This window comes from Rhinichthys klamathensis, unplaced genomic scaffold (genome assembly GCF_029890125.1).
Source record: "Rhinichthys klamathensis goyatoka isolate OS25496 unplaced genomic scaffold, OSU_Roscu_1.1 h1tg000204l_1, whole genome shotgun sequence".
In the NCBI taxonomy this organism is placed as follows: Eukaryota; Metazoa; Chordata; class Actinopteri; order Cypriniformes; family Leuciscidae; genus Rhinichthys; species Rhinichthys klamathensis.
Genome location: NW_026606729.1, coordinates 696,128 through 710,000, shown reverse-complemented (window position 1 = coordinate 710,000; position 13,873 = coordinate 696,128). Strand labels below are relative to the sequence as shown.

The window sequence follows — 13,873 nt, the reverse complement described above, 5'->3', positions numbered from 1 at the left end:
TTAAAACGGCTTGCCATATTAAAGCCAATCTGAAACATGTTCATTTAGGTAACAATACACTCTAAAATGCTGGGTTGTTTCAACCCAAATTTGGGTCAAATATGGACAAACACAAATGTTGGGTTAAAAATGTAATTAAAAAATTTACAGTTGAAAGTGAAATTTTAAATTAAATTTTTAACCCAACATTTGGGTTTGTCCATATTTGACCCAAATTTGGGTTAAAACAACCCAGCATCGTTTAGAGTGTAAATGAATAAGTATTGAAAACAAATAAAAGGAAAGCCAACGGAAATAATAAAGTACATTATTTATCTAATTATGGCTGCAGAAAACAGAGAGACAAACTTATGAATGTAAAAATATGTAAATATAAACAAAATATGTCACCCTTTCCCAAGAGTTCTCTAGCATATCTTTTCACACATATTTTCTTACTTAGTCATTAATTCTTAAGAGAGACTTTAGTCTTTTTGTACACCATTCACCCGATTTTGCAGGTTTTCCCACTTACAAAGCATGTAGAAGTCTGTCATTTGTATCATAGGTACTCTTCAACTGTGAGTGACGGAATCTAAAACAAAAATCCAGAAAATCACATTGTATGATTTTTAAGTAATTCATTTGCATTTTGTTGCATGACATAAGTATTTGATCACCTACCCAACCAGTAAGAGTTCCGGCTCTCACAGACCTGTTAGTTTCTCTTTAAGGCCTTGTCCACACGGACACGGGTATTTTTATAACCGGAGTTTTTCCTACAGCGTTTAAAAAAAAATCCCGTCCACACATGCTCTCCGTCTACATGAAAACGCAAAAACACGCTATCAAGCGCGGTCAAGAGCATGTCACGCCAGCAGGCGGCGATATAACCCTTAACCGTAAAGCCACGTTGGCCAATCAGAAGCGCAAATCTGACGTCAAACACAGCTGATAACGGCGCACACTCTGACGTCGCAAGGCAAAAACCCCGGTTTCACTGTCTACACGACAACACTGTAACCGGCGTTTCTGAAAATCCTCACCCTGGCAGGGGTTTTCAAAAATGTTCGGTTTCAGTGCGTTTTCGTGTGGACGAACGGCCGAACCGCGTAAAAAAAGTCACGGTTATAAAAATACCCGTGTCCGTGTGGACAGGGCCTAAGAAGCCCTCCTGTTCTCCACTCATTACCTGTAATAACTGCACCTGTTTGAACCCGTTACCTGTATAACAGACACCTGTCCACACACTCAATCAAACACACTCCAACCTCTCCACAATGGCCAAGACCAGAGCGCTGTGTAAGGACATCAGGTAATACTGCAGACCTGCACAAGGCTGGGATGGGCTACAGGACAATAGACGAGCAGCTCGGGGAGAAGGCAACAACAGTTGGCGTAATCTTTAGAAAATGGAAGAAGTTCAAGATGACGGTCAATCTCCCTCGGTCTGGGGCTCCATGCAAGATCTCACCTCGTGGGGCATCAGTGATCATGAGGAAGGTGAGGGATCAGCCCAGAACTACACGGCAGGACCTGGTCAATGACCTGAGGAGAGCTGGGACCACAGTCTCAAATAAACCATTAGTAACACACTACGCCGTCAAGGATTAAAATCCTGCAGCGCACACAAGCTCCCCCTGCTCAAGCCAGCGCATGTCCAGGCCCGTCTGAAGTTTGCCAATGACCATCTGGAGGATCCAGAGGAGGAATGGGAGAAGGTCATGTGGTCTGATGAGACACAAATAGAGCTTTTTGGTCTAAACTCCACTGGCTGTGTTTGGAGGAAGAAGGATGAGTACAACCCCAAGAACACCATCCCAACCGTGAAGCATGGAGGTGAAACCTCATTCTTTGGGGATGGTCTTCTGCAAAGGGGACAGGACGACTGCACCGTATCGAGGGGAGGATGGATGGGCCATGTATCGCCAGATCTTGGCCAACAACCTCCTTCCCTCAGTAAGAGCATTGAAGATGGGTCGTGGCTGGGTCTTCCAGCAGGACAACGACCCGAAACACACAGCCAGGGCAACTAAGGAGTGGCTCCGTAAGAAGCATCTCAAGGTCCTGGAGTGGCCTAGCCAGTCTCCAGACCTGAACCCAATCTTTGGAGGGAGCTGAACGTCCGTATTGCCCAGCGACAGCCCCGAAACCTGAGGGATCTGGAGAAGGTGTGTATGGAGGAGTGGGCCACAATCCTGCAGTGTGTGCAAACCTGGCCAAGAACTACAGGACACGTATGATCTCTGTAATTGCAAACAAAGGTTTCTGTACCAAATATTAAGGTCTGCTTTTCTGATGTATCAAATACTTATGTCATGCAATAAAATGCAAATGAATTACTTAAAAATCATACAATGCGATCTTCTGGATTTGTTTTAGATTCCGTCACTCACAGTTGAAGAGTACCTATGATACAAATTACAGACTTCTACATGCTTCGCAAGTGGGAAAACCTGCAAAACCGGCAGTGTATCAAATACTTGTTCTCCCACTGTATGTGTGAATGTGGGTAAAATGGAACACTTTAACTGCTTTCTGTAGAAGCTTGTTTTCACTATGGAATAAATTATGATAATAAAAAATATTGCAACTTGTTCAGATATAAACTCAGAATTGTGAGAGAAATTGAGGGAAAAAGTCGTAATTGTGAAAAAAAGTCATAATTGTGAGGTAGAAAGTTGCAATTACAATTTTTATTTGGAATCAAGGTCATAAGGGTTAATACAAATTTACCAACAACAAATTCTCCTAATATATTTGACACAAATATATATACATTTCTTTTTACAAAGTCATTTTTAACTGCTGACATCATCAGCACGTCACGTGACACGCGTCATCAGGATGTTGTGTAGCGCTTCATGGCCCTTGTGAGAGAGGGCTTCAAATGAAGCATTACCAATTATTCATCTATTAATGCAGGCCTTCTGGCTCCTATTGAAAGGAAATCTTCCCGCTGGATTTATTAAAGCAGGACCACCACCGGCAGTGATGCCTGGAGAATAACAGCGCAGGTAAAATCACGCGAATATCGCATGTTCCCTGGTTGGGAAGGAAATTGTAAAGTGGATTATATTGCTCCTTTATTGAATAATAAAGTCCCTTATTGTTTTGAGAGTCTCTGAGCTGGCAGCGAGATGAATTAAAACGCTGGGCAATAAAGTCTTAAAGTGTTGTGCTGTTGTTCGGTGTGCCTGTTGATGCAAAGCTGCAACACATTAGTGTGCTTTTGTTTTCTTTAAACGAGTGTGTTTCGCGCTGCCCGTGTTCAATGCATTCCTATCATCAACAGCGGAGCCTCATCATCTCCAGATGCTTTCCGTTCAAATTAACATGTGGTTCTAACTTACCTTCGCTATGACTCTCATACATACCTGGGTTGCAAATTAATTCTTTTATTTCACTTTCGGATCGTACAGATGTTTGAAAATGGCTGGAATTCAAAAATAAATGATCTGGGCCTGAGTGCGAACTCTAGAAATATCTATCAGCAGTCAAAAACTGGAGGTTAGAACCTCAGCAAAGTACTGAACGCTTTCTGATAACCTGGAAACTCGCTGGATTTCACCTAAAAAGGCTGCTTCGCGTTCAGGATGCGTTTAGCAGGAACACAGAATCAATCTCAAATTAAAAGCATAAAGAAATGACCAAGAATGTCTCTGTTTATTTTTATCTGGAAAAGAAGCAAATTAGATATTCGGTAAGCGTTTACAAATTTGGCCGGGTCTCAATCATGCTGAAACGGTCACAGTACACTGGAACTATGTGTGTGTGAGCGCACAACAAGCACAAGAGACGCTAAAAGAGCAAGATGAAGTCACACACACTGCGAAGAACACAGCAGAAGTGATGCGGTCGAGGGCACGTCTGCCCATGGAAGGTCCTCGATTGTCACTGCATATGTGGCCCTGGACCACATGGGTCAATTTTTATTAAATTGAGATGTATATGTCATCTGAAAGTTGAATAAACAAGCTTTCCATTGATGTATGGTTTGTTAGGATAGGACAATATTTGGCCGAGATACAACTATTTGAAGATCTGGAATCTGGAAAAAAAATCGAAACATTGAGAAAATCGCCTTTAAAGTTGTCCAGTTATGTTCGCAATTGTGCTGCATTCACTCACAGAAATTAATGTTTTATATATTTACGGTAGGAAATTTACTAAATATCTTCATGGAACATTATCTTTCCTTAATATCCTAATGATTCTTGGCATAAAAGAAAAATCGATGATTTTGACCCATACAATGTATTGGTGGCTATTGCCACAAATATACCCGTGACTAGGTTTGTGATCCAGGGTCACATATATGGAGTGTGTTCAGGTAATACGCGGATCTCCATTCATCATCTGCCTCAAGTCAGCTCCAAAACGTCTTCATCTCCGCTGGTTCCGCCCAGCCTCAAATCTCCTTCACCTTCCTTAGTGAGCCTGGATCCATAATGGCTCGTCTCTCCATCGGCTCCACTCTGGTTCTCCGTCCCCTCAGCTTCGCCTGGGTCTCCACCTTCCACGTCTCCACCTTCCTCAGTGAGTCTGGATCTATCATGGCTCGTCCCTCCATCGGCTCCACCCTGGGTCTCCGTCCCCTCAGCCCCGCCTGGGTCTCCGCCTTCCACGTCTCCACCTTCCTTAGTGAGCCTGGATCTATCATGGCTCGTCTCTCCATCGGCTCCACCCTGGGTCTCCGTCCCCTCAGCTTCGCCTGGGTCTCCACCTTCCACGTCTCCACCTTCCTCAGTGAGCCTGGATCCATCATGGCTCGTCTCTCCATCGGCTCCACTCTGGTTCTCCGTCCCCTCAGCTTCGCCTGGGTCTCCACCTTCCACGTCTCCACCTTCCTCAGTGAGCCTGGATCCATCATGGCTCGTCTCTCCATCGGCTCCACTCTGGGTCTCCGTCCCCTCAGCTCCGCCTGGGTCTCCACCTTCCACCTCTCCACCTTCCTCAGTGAGTCTGGATCTATCATGGCTTGTCCCTCCATCGGCTCCACCCTGGGTCTCCGTCCCCTCAGCCCCGCCTGGGTCTCCGCCTTCCACGTCTCCACCTTCCTTAGTGAGCCTGGATCTATCATGGCTCGTCTCTCCATCGGCTCCACCCTGGGTCTCCGTCCCCTCAGCTTCGCCTGGGTCTCCACCTTCCACGTCTCCACCTTCCTCAGTGAGCCTGGATCCATCATGGCTCGTCTCTCCATCGGCTCCACTCTGGTTCTCCGTCCCCTCAGCTTCGCCTGGGTCTCCACCTTCCACGTCTCCACCTTCCTCAGTGAGCCTGGATCCATCATGGCTCGTCTCTCCATCGGCTCCATTCTGGTTCTCCGTCCCCTCAGCTTCGCCTGGGTCTCCACCTTCCACGTCTCCACCTTCTTCAGTGAGCCTGGATCAATCATGGCTCGTCTCTCCATCGGCTCCACTCTGGGTCTCCGTCCCCTCAGCTCCGCCTGGGTCTCCACCTTCCACCTCTCCACCTTCCTCAGTGAGTCTGGATCTATCATGGCTCGTCCCTCCATCGGCTCCACTCCGGGTCTCCGTCCCCTCAGCTCCGCCTGGGTCTCCACCTTCCACGTCTCCACCTTCTTCAGTTAGCCTCGATCCATCATGGCTCGTCCCTCCATCGGCTCCACCCTGGGTCTGTGTCCCCTCAGCCCCGCCTGGGTCTCCACCTTCCATGTCTCCACCTTCTTCAGTTAGCCTGGATCCATCATGGCTCGTCCCTCCATCGGCTCCACCCTGGGTCTCCGTCCCCTCAGCCCCGCCTGGGTCTTCACCTTCCACGTCTCCACCTTCTTCAGTAAGCCTGGATCCATCATGGCTCGTCTCTCCATCGGCTCCACCCTGGGTCTCCGTCCCCTCAGCCCCGCCTGGGTCTCCACCTTCCACGTCTCCACCTTCTTCAGTTAGCCTGGATCCATCATGGCTCGTCCCTCCATCGGCTCCACCCTGGGTCTCTGTCCCCTCAGCTCCGCCTGGGTCTCCGCCTTCCACCTCTCCACCTTCCTTAGTGAGCCTGGATCTATCATGGCTCGTCTCTCCATCGGCTCCACCCTGGGTCTCCGTCCCCTCAGCCCCGCCTGGGTCTTCACCTTCCATGTCTCCACCTTCCTCAGTTAGCCTGGATCCATAATGGCTCGTCTCTCCATCGGCTCCACCCTGGGTCTCCGTCCCCTCAGCCCAGCCTGGGTCTCCACCTTCCATGTCTCCACCTTCCTCAGTGAGCCTGGATCCATCATGGCTCGTCCCTCCATCGGCTCCACCCTGGGTCTCCGTCCCCTCAGCTCCGCCTGGGTCTCCACCTTCCATGTCTCCACCTTCCTCAGTGAGCCTGGATCCATCATGGCTCGTCCCTCCATCGGCTCCATCCTGGGTCTCCGTCCCCTCAGCTCCGCCTGGGTCTCCACCTTCCACCTCTCCACCTTCCTCAGTGAGCCTGGATCCATTATGGCTCGTCTCTCCATCGGCTCCACCCGGTGTTTCCCTCGCCAGCAGTGTTGTGCTAGTTACTAAGAAATAGTAACTAGTTACAGTTACTAGTTACTTCATTCAAAAAGTAACTCAATTACTTTGTTGATTACTTACACCAAAAAGTAATGCGTTACTGTTAAAAGTAACTTTTTAGTTACTTTTTTAAAGAAAGTTCTTAAATGTTCCCATTAATGCCCTTTTATGCGTTATAGTCTATACAAACACAAAACTGACTTAAACAAAAAGTAATTTTTAAACACTATTTTATTTAAGTCAGACCAGCACAAACTGAATATATCAAGGATTTCTGAAATAAATAACAAAACAAGCATTTTTAAAGCTAGTGACTTGTTTGCTTTCTCAACATTGATATGTTCATGCAGCTGACAGTATACGTTTTTACCACTGTGGTTTTTACTGCATGAATTAATATTTGAGCAATACAATTGTACCTTGATCATTCTTGTTAGTTCATAGTAGGCCTACATTAATTAACTAAGGAGATACAAATACATCTAACAATGAATTATACTTCTACAACATTTATTAACCATATGTAATTCTAAAATTGTAATCTTATTGTAAAGTGTTACCATTTATATGATTCAAGCTTAAAGAAGATGGCCATATTTAAATATCTGCAAAGGCCAGAGCATTAAAATTACATAAATGTAGACCTATATTACATGTACAGTCTTTCACTTTATTTGCTTAAATGTTAGAACACTTGATTAGACTTGATGCATACCTGCCAACTTTTGAGTTTTGCTCGGCGTGAGATTTGTTGCTCGCGCAAGGTCTCTCGCTCGCTCTACGCGGTTTGGAGCACAATCTCTGTCTCGCATGCACGCTCGCTCTAGATAACGGGAGATTTTTAATGAATTTGCGGTATAACTAGTCGATCACGAGTGGCTCAACAGGTAGATATATAGATAAACTCATCTTCCAGGCATTTGACCGCCCGGGTTGACACTTCAGCGTGAGAAATCGGGAGTGTGGCGTGTGAGCGTGTGAAACCAATCAAATGCGGGTGTCTCACGGCCAATGCGTGAGAGTTGGCAGCTATGTTGATGTCGGCTGCATGAACATATCAATGTAAGCAATCAATCTCGTCACTAGTTTTAAAAATACAACTTTGCCGGCTAATGAATGCATAAAAGTGACCAGCTGGATATAAACTAATGCAAATAGATGGTAACAATTGCGACATAAAACATGTGGGTCAGGTCTGCGTGTGTTTTTGTCACATTGCTTTAATCGCTTGAGGGAAGTTAGCCGTTACTAATGTTATTCCTCTCAGACTCGACGGCAAGCTTCTGTTCTTTCTCTGCTGATGCAGCATCTAGTAAAAAAAATAATTACTTTATAATGATATGGCAATGTGTACTTAAGTGTTCTGTATTCATACCGTTTCGCTGTCTGTGTTTTAAATGCGCATCAAGTGCTCAGCGCTCTCCGTGCAGCTTGTAATCTCCGTGCTCGCGCTGCCTCACGTGTACGTAAACAACTCAGTGTCCAGTGAGTTTGTCATGTGTCCTCAGGTGTCCTCTCGCTCTGTATAATGCTAGCAGTCTCTTCAGTGCTCTTGTACTGTGTAATGACAGCGCACACTTCTCAGCCGCTCCAGCAACTAATTAATTTTAAAAAGTAACGGACAACGCGCCATATGGTAACGGTAACGGAGTTAATTTATTTAAAAAGTAATGCAATACAGTATTAGTTACTGTCAAAAGTAACTGCGTTACTGCCCAACACTGCTCGCCAGCCCCTCCTCGGTCACGTCTCTCTGGCTCTACGGCCTTAAAACGTTGTGCTGCTACATATTTATGAGTAAACTTGATACTACTTAAAAGTTTGGGTCAGTAATAGAAAATAGAAATTAATAGTTTTATTGATCAAGGGCGCACAAAATTTATCAAATGTGACAGTCAAAGACATTTATAATGTTACAAAAGATTGTTTCAAATAAATGCTGTTCTTTTGAACTTTCTATTCGTCAAACAATCCTGAAAAATAAAATGTATCACGGTTTACACAAAAAGCTGAACTGTTTTCAACACTGATAATAATCATAAATGTTTCTTGAGCGTCAAATCATCATATTATTAAGATTTCTGTAGGATCTTGTGACACTGAAGACTGGAGTAATGATGCTGAAAATTCAGCTTTGATCACAGGACTAAATTACACTTTACTGTATATTCACATAGAAATCAGCTGATTTACATTGCAAAAATATTTCACTGTTTTTACTGTATTTTTGATTAAATAAATGCAGTATTGGTGAGCAGAAGAGACTCTTTCAGAAACATTAACAATCTTAATTACAAACTTTTGTCCACCAGCATAAGTTTTTTGTTTGTTAAACGAAAATGAAAAATGTTGCCTTGGCGAGCTTTTATATATGTTTTATTTTATTCCTGTTAGCATTTATTTTATTTCAAGCAACACCTTTTTTTTTTTTTTTGGTTGAGTTTCAGTTAACTATAATAACCCTGCTGGCTAGTTCATCTCTCAGCTGAGCTGGATAAAGGCTGTATATTGTGTTACTGTTTTCATTTCCAAGGAGAGGATTTCTCCCTAGGTAAAATTCACAACGCAAATCTCTTGTATCCACAATAAAACACCTGGAAAAAGAAACTGTCCATTAATCTTTGCCGCCCCAAAATCCGAGCTTTAAACTGCACTCATCCCTGCCGCGCATGCGAGTGTTTCTGAGTAACCTCGCGGGTTGTTTTCAGGTCACTGTGGTCGAGTGCTCTCTTAATTTAATTTCTTGAGTGCTTTGTTTAATATGCAGCCGTTAAACGTCTATAAATAGAGCCCTGGATGCGATGACCTCATCTTTTCCGGTTTCACTGCTCAGGATCGAGGATATTATATAGCAGAAAGCTCTTATCATCCGCTGTAAACAATGAAAGAATTAGGCTATTTGATAGTGTTCGCGTGGATGTAAATGTTAGCCTTAAAACAGTTGTATTAGATCACGGAGTAGGTTACAGTATCTAATGTGCCACAGTAACTACTGTAAACACTGCGTTTGTCCTCAGCGATTCATGGAATATATTAGCACACGGGTCTAATGTGTGCTCGTGTTTCAGGACACACTTCTCTAGTAGGTTTTACAAACCTCATTAAAGGTTTAGAAGGAGTATTTATGGCATTAATTAGCATGAAACAGTCAGATCTGCTCCTTTAGTTTGATAACAACACTGAGACAAATAGGCTATTTTAGCCTGTGTTCATGGTTGTTGCTTTGGCTTCTTTTGGCATGATTTCTGTTGGCAGGGATAAAATATACATCGCAAAAACATATAATTCTTATAGGGCTGTTCATACACAGCACGTTTTTTCCATTCCAGTGCGCTACTTTTACACTGTAAACATTATCGTGATTTTAACGGTAAAAGACTAAAAATGCTTAGGTGAAAAACTGTTAATCGGTTAACGGAAAGTTTCCGTACTGTAATAGATAACTGTATATAGAACTAACTGTAATGTAATTTTACTTTAAAATACCATTAAATTTAACATTTTTGGAAGTGAAAAAGAACAAGTCATTGTATAATTTACAGTGAAAAAACGTAAATGGGCATTCCCACAATTCCCACAAGTTTCTTCATAGTTTTTTCTAATCAGTTATTTACATTAGGGTTTTGTGTTACATTTAATGTTGTTAAATGAATGTTTATTGCATGTTTAAAATGTCATGTGTGTTATCATGATGGTGTTTAGTGTGTGTGTGTGTGTGTGTCTGTGTGTGTGAATAACACTAAGCAGCTTCTATTTATTAGTATTAACTTTCGTGTGGAAAAGCTGTTTGTGATGAACTTTGATGCATCATGTGACTCTCATCTCCACTGTGATTGCTGGTTGTCAGTTATTAGTAGTTAATTAGATCGGAAAATTAACATTATATCACTTAATGAAATACGATTTTTACTGTTAATATAAGTCTGTAAAACCTAAAATGTTGCTACCGTATCTTTTGGGTAAATTTCTGGGAACCACAGCTACCGTTTCTTTACCGTAAATTTAACAGATTTCTTTTACAGTCATAGTTCTGCCAGTCCAGTGAGACAAAAGATAAATTCTGAAAAAATAAATAAATAAAATTTGACTTTCTTATGAAACATATTTATCTTCTTTTAAGGAATCTTAAGTTACTGAATAGTAACTTTTTGTTTGTATAATTGTTATATATCACAGCCAAACAAATATTCAGCACAACACTCTTGCCCACAAATATTCAGCACAACACTCTTGCCCACTTAAAACCCTGAAACCATGACAAAACTCTGAATAATAACCACACTATCATCCTCAGTTGAGCTCGGTGAGCTCATGTTCTCTGGCTCGTCGCTGAACGCGTTTATGAGAGGGATCTGCTGTGTGTTTTTGTGTATGAACCAGCAGCCGTGCGTATTTATATTAGCTGCAAACCAACTTCAACTGTACATTCCACATAGGTGAACAACTCTTGGCTGTGGGCATGAATATTTCAAAGCTTACAACAAAATCAACCACCAATGTCCAGTGCAGTGAACGCTGCCATATGTGCAACACATCCTGCAACTAATATAACGATGCCCAAATTATGTTTTCATCCCCAAAGCATATTCTTAAAGAAGACTCTCGGGAGGAACCAGAACCACAGCCATTAATAATGATCTGACTTCATTCTTCAGGTTTTTGTGTCGTGTGTATGAACATGATGTGTGTGATAATATTAGTTGAAATGCTGTATCCATCAACTATAGCGATGCATGTACATATGAGTGATTTCATGCACATTCCACCTGTTGCTTAATGAGATGTTTTGTTTCTATTTTACTCTGATCGTATCAGAACTCTGCAGTTCTTGGCAGCTCCTATTTCCCTGTTTCATGTTTTCTTTCTTTCTTTTTTTTTTGATCAACATTTTATTATAGGTTTCAGCTGTGTCAGAAATATATATCGCAGATTCCATTAACTATAAACAAACAGATGCCATGACATTAACCAGACCAAAACAAAATAATTATATAAAACAAGTACACATAATTAGGAAGTCAAGTTTTAGTTTTTCTAACAATATCTCGGTGGTTATTGAATATTTCTGTCCTTGGCCCCATTGAGTTTATTTTGTCATGTTTTCTTTGGTGATAAATGATGCGAGACTGTTGTAAGCAAACAGATCTGTTGTGTGAGGACACTGGGAAGCGAGCGGATCTAAAGGAATAAAGGAACACAGACACAACGGGATGTTTAGATCGACTGGAACGCGATGCTGTCTGCACAAATACTGTTTTGCATTCAGAAAAAAACGGTCATAACTCTGCAATTCCTAACAGATGAGCATAACCTCTACGCCGTCGCCGCTACAAAATCAGCATGGCATTCACATGAAAGATTCCCAGCGCAGCTTTCCAGCCATTCCAGATTGTAAAAGTAAGTATTTTATGGCAGGTGTTGGTTTGAACACAAGGGCCAAAAAGCCTTTTGTCAGAGTCTCTCTCGCTCCGCTTTAGTCTGCGATAGCATCAGTGAAATCTGGGTTCGCATGAAATGCCTATAAAAACAAAGGGGTAAAGTCGACTCAGTCCTGGTGCGAGCGACGCCATCATCAGCTCGACCAAAGCGAGGGAAAGCCGACCCAGTCCTGGTGTGAGCGACGCCATCATCAGCTCGACCAAAGCGAGGGAAAGCCGACCCAGTCCTGGTGCGAGCGACGCCATCATCAGCTCGACCAAAGCGAGGGAAAGCCGACCCAGTCCTGGTGCGAGCGACGCCATCATCAGCTCGACCGAAGCGAGGGAAAGTCGACCCAGTCCTGGTGCGAGCGATGCCATCATCAGCTCGACCAAAGCGAGGGAAAGCCGACCCAGTCCTGGTGCGAGCGACGCCATCATCATCTCGACCAAAGCGAGGGAGAGTCGACCCAGTCCTGGTGCGAGCGACGCCATCATCAGCTCGACCAAAACGAGGGAAAGTCGACCCAGTCCTGGTGCGAGCGACGCCATCATCAGCTCGACCAAAGCGAGGGAGAGTCGACCCAGTCCTGGTGCGAGCGACGCCATCATCATCTCGACCAAAGCGAGGGAAAGCCGACCCAGTCCTGGTGCGAGCGACGCCATCATCAGCTCGACCAAAGCGAGGGAAAGCCGACCCAGTCCTGGTGCGAGTGACGCCATCATCATCTCGACCAAAGCGAGGGAAAGCCGACCCAGTCCTGGTGCGAGCGACGCCATCATCAGCTCGACCAAAGCGAGGGAAAGCCGACCCAGTCCTGGTGCGAGCGACGCCATCATCAGCTCGACCAAAGCGAGGGAAAGCCGACCCAGTCCTGGTGCGAGCGACGCCATCATCAGCTCGACCAAAGCGAGGGAAAGCCGACCCAGTCCTGGTGCGAGCGACGCCATCATCAGCTCGACCAAAGCGAGGGAGAGTCGACCCAGTCCTGGTGCGAGCGACGCCATCATCAGCTCGACCAAAGCGAGGGAAAGCCGACCCAGTCCTGGTGCGAGCGACGCCATCATCAGCTCGACCAAAGCGAGGGAGAGTCGACCCAGTCCTGGTGCGAGCGACGCCATCATCAGCTCGACCAAAGCGAGGGAAAGCCGACCCAGTCCTGGTGCGAGCGGCGCCATCATCAGCTCGACCAAAGCGAGGGAGAGTCGACCCAGTCCTGGTGCGAGCGACGCCATAATCAGCTCGACCAAAGCGAGGGAGAGTCGACCCAGTCCTGGTGCGAGCGACGCCTTCATCATCTCGACCAAAGCGAGGGAAAGTCGACCCAGTCCTGGTGCGAGCGACGCCATCATCAGCTCGACCAAAGCGAGGGAGAATCGACCCAGTCCTGGTGCGAGCGACGCCATCATCATCTCGACCAAAGCGAGGGAGAGTCGACCCAGTCCTGGTGCGAGTGACGCCATCATCATCTCGACCAAAGCGAGGGAGAGTCGACCCAGTCCTGGTGCAAGCGACGCCATCATCATCTCGACCAAAGCGAGGGAACGCCGACCCAGTCCTGGTGCGAGCGACGCCATCATCTTCTCGACCAAAGCGAGGGAAAGTCGACCCAGTCCTGGTGCGAGTGACGCCATCATCATCTCGACCAAAGCGAGGGAGAGTCGACCCAGTCCTGGTGCGAGTGACGCCATCATCATCTCGACCAAAGCGAGGGAGAGTCGACCCAGTCTTGGTGCGAGCGACGCCATCATCATCTCGACCAAAGCGAGGGAAAGTCGACCCAGTCCTGGTGCGAGCGACGCCATCATCAGCTCGACCAAAGCGAGGGAGAGTCGACCCAGTCCTGGTGCGAGCGACGCCATCATCAGCTCGACCAAAACGAGGGAAAGTCGACCCAGTCCTGGTGCGAGCGACGCCATCATCAGCTCGACCAAAGCGAGGGAGAGTCGACCCAGTCCTGGTGCGAGCGATGC

General features: G+C 45.3%; 1 protein-coding gene across 1 annotated transcript in view; it reads left to right on the top strand.

The window, feature by feature from the left end:
* The window catches only part of LOC130096656 (putative uncharacterized protein MYH16), a 329,204-nt gene that overhangs the window by 229,950 nt on the left and 85,381 nt on the right, over nt 1-13,873 (top strand). The gene's annotated exons all lie outside the window — the stretch shown is intronic.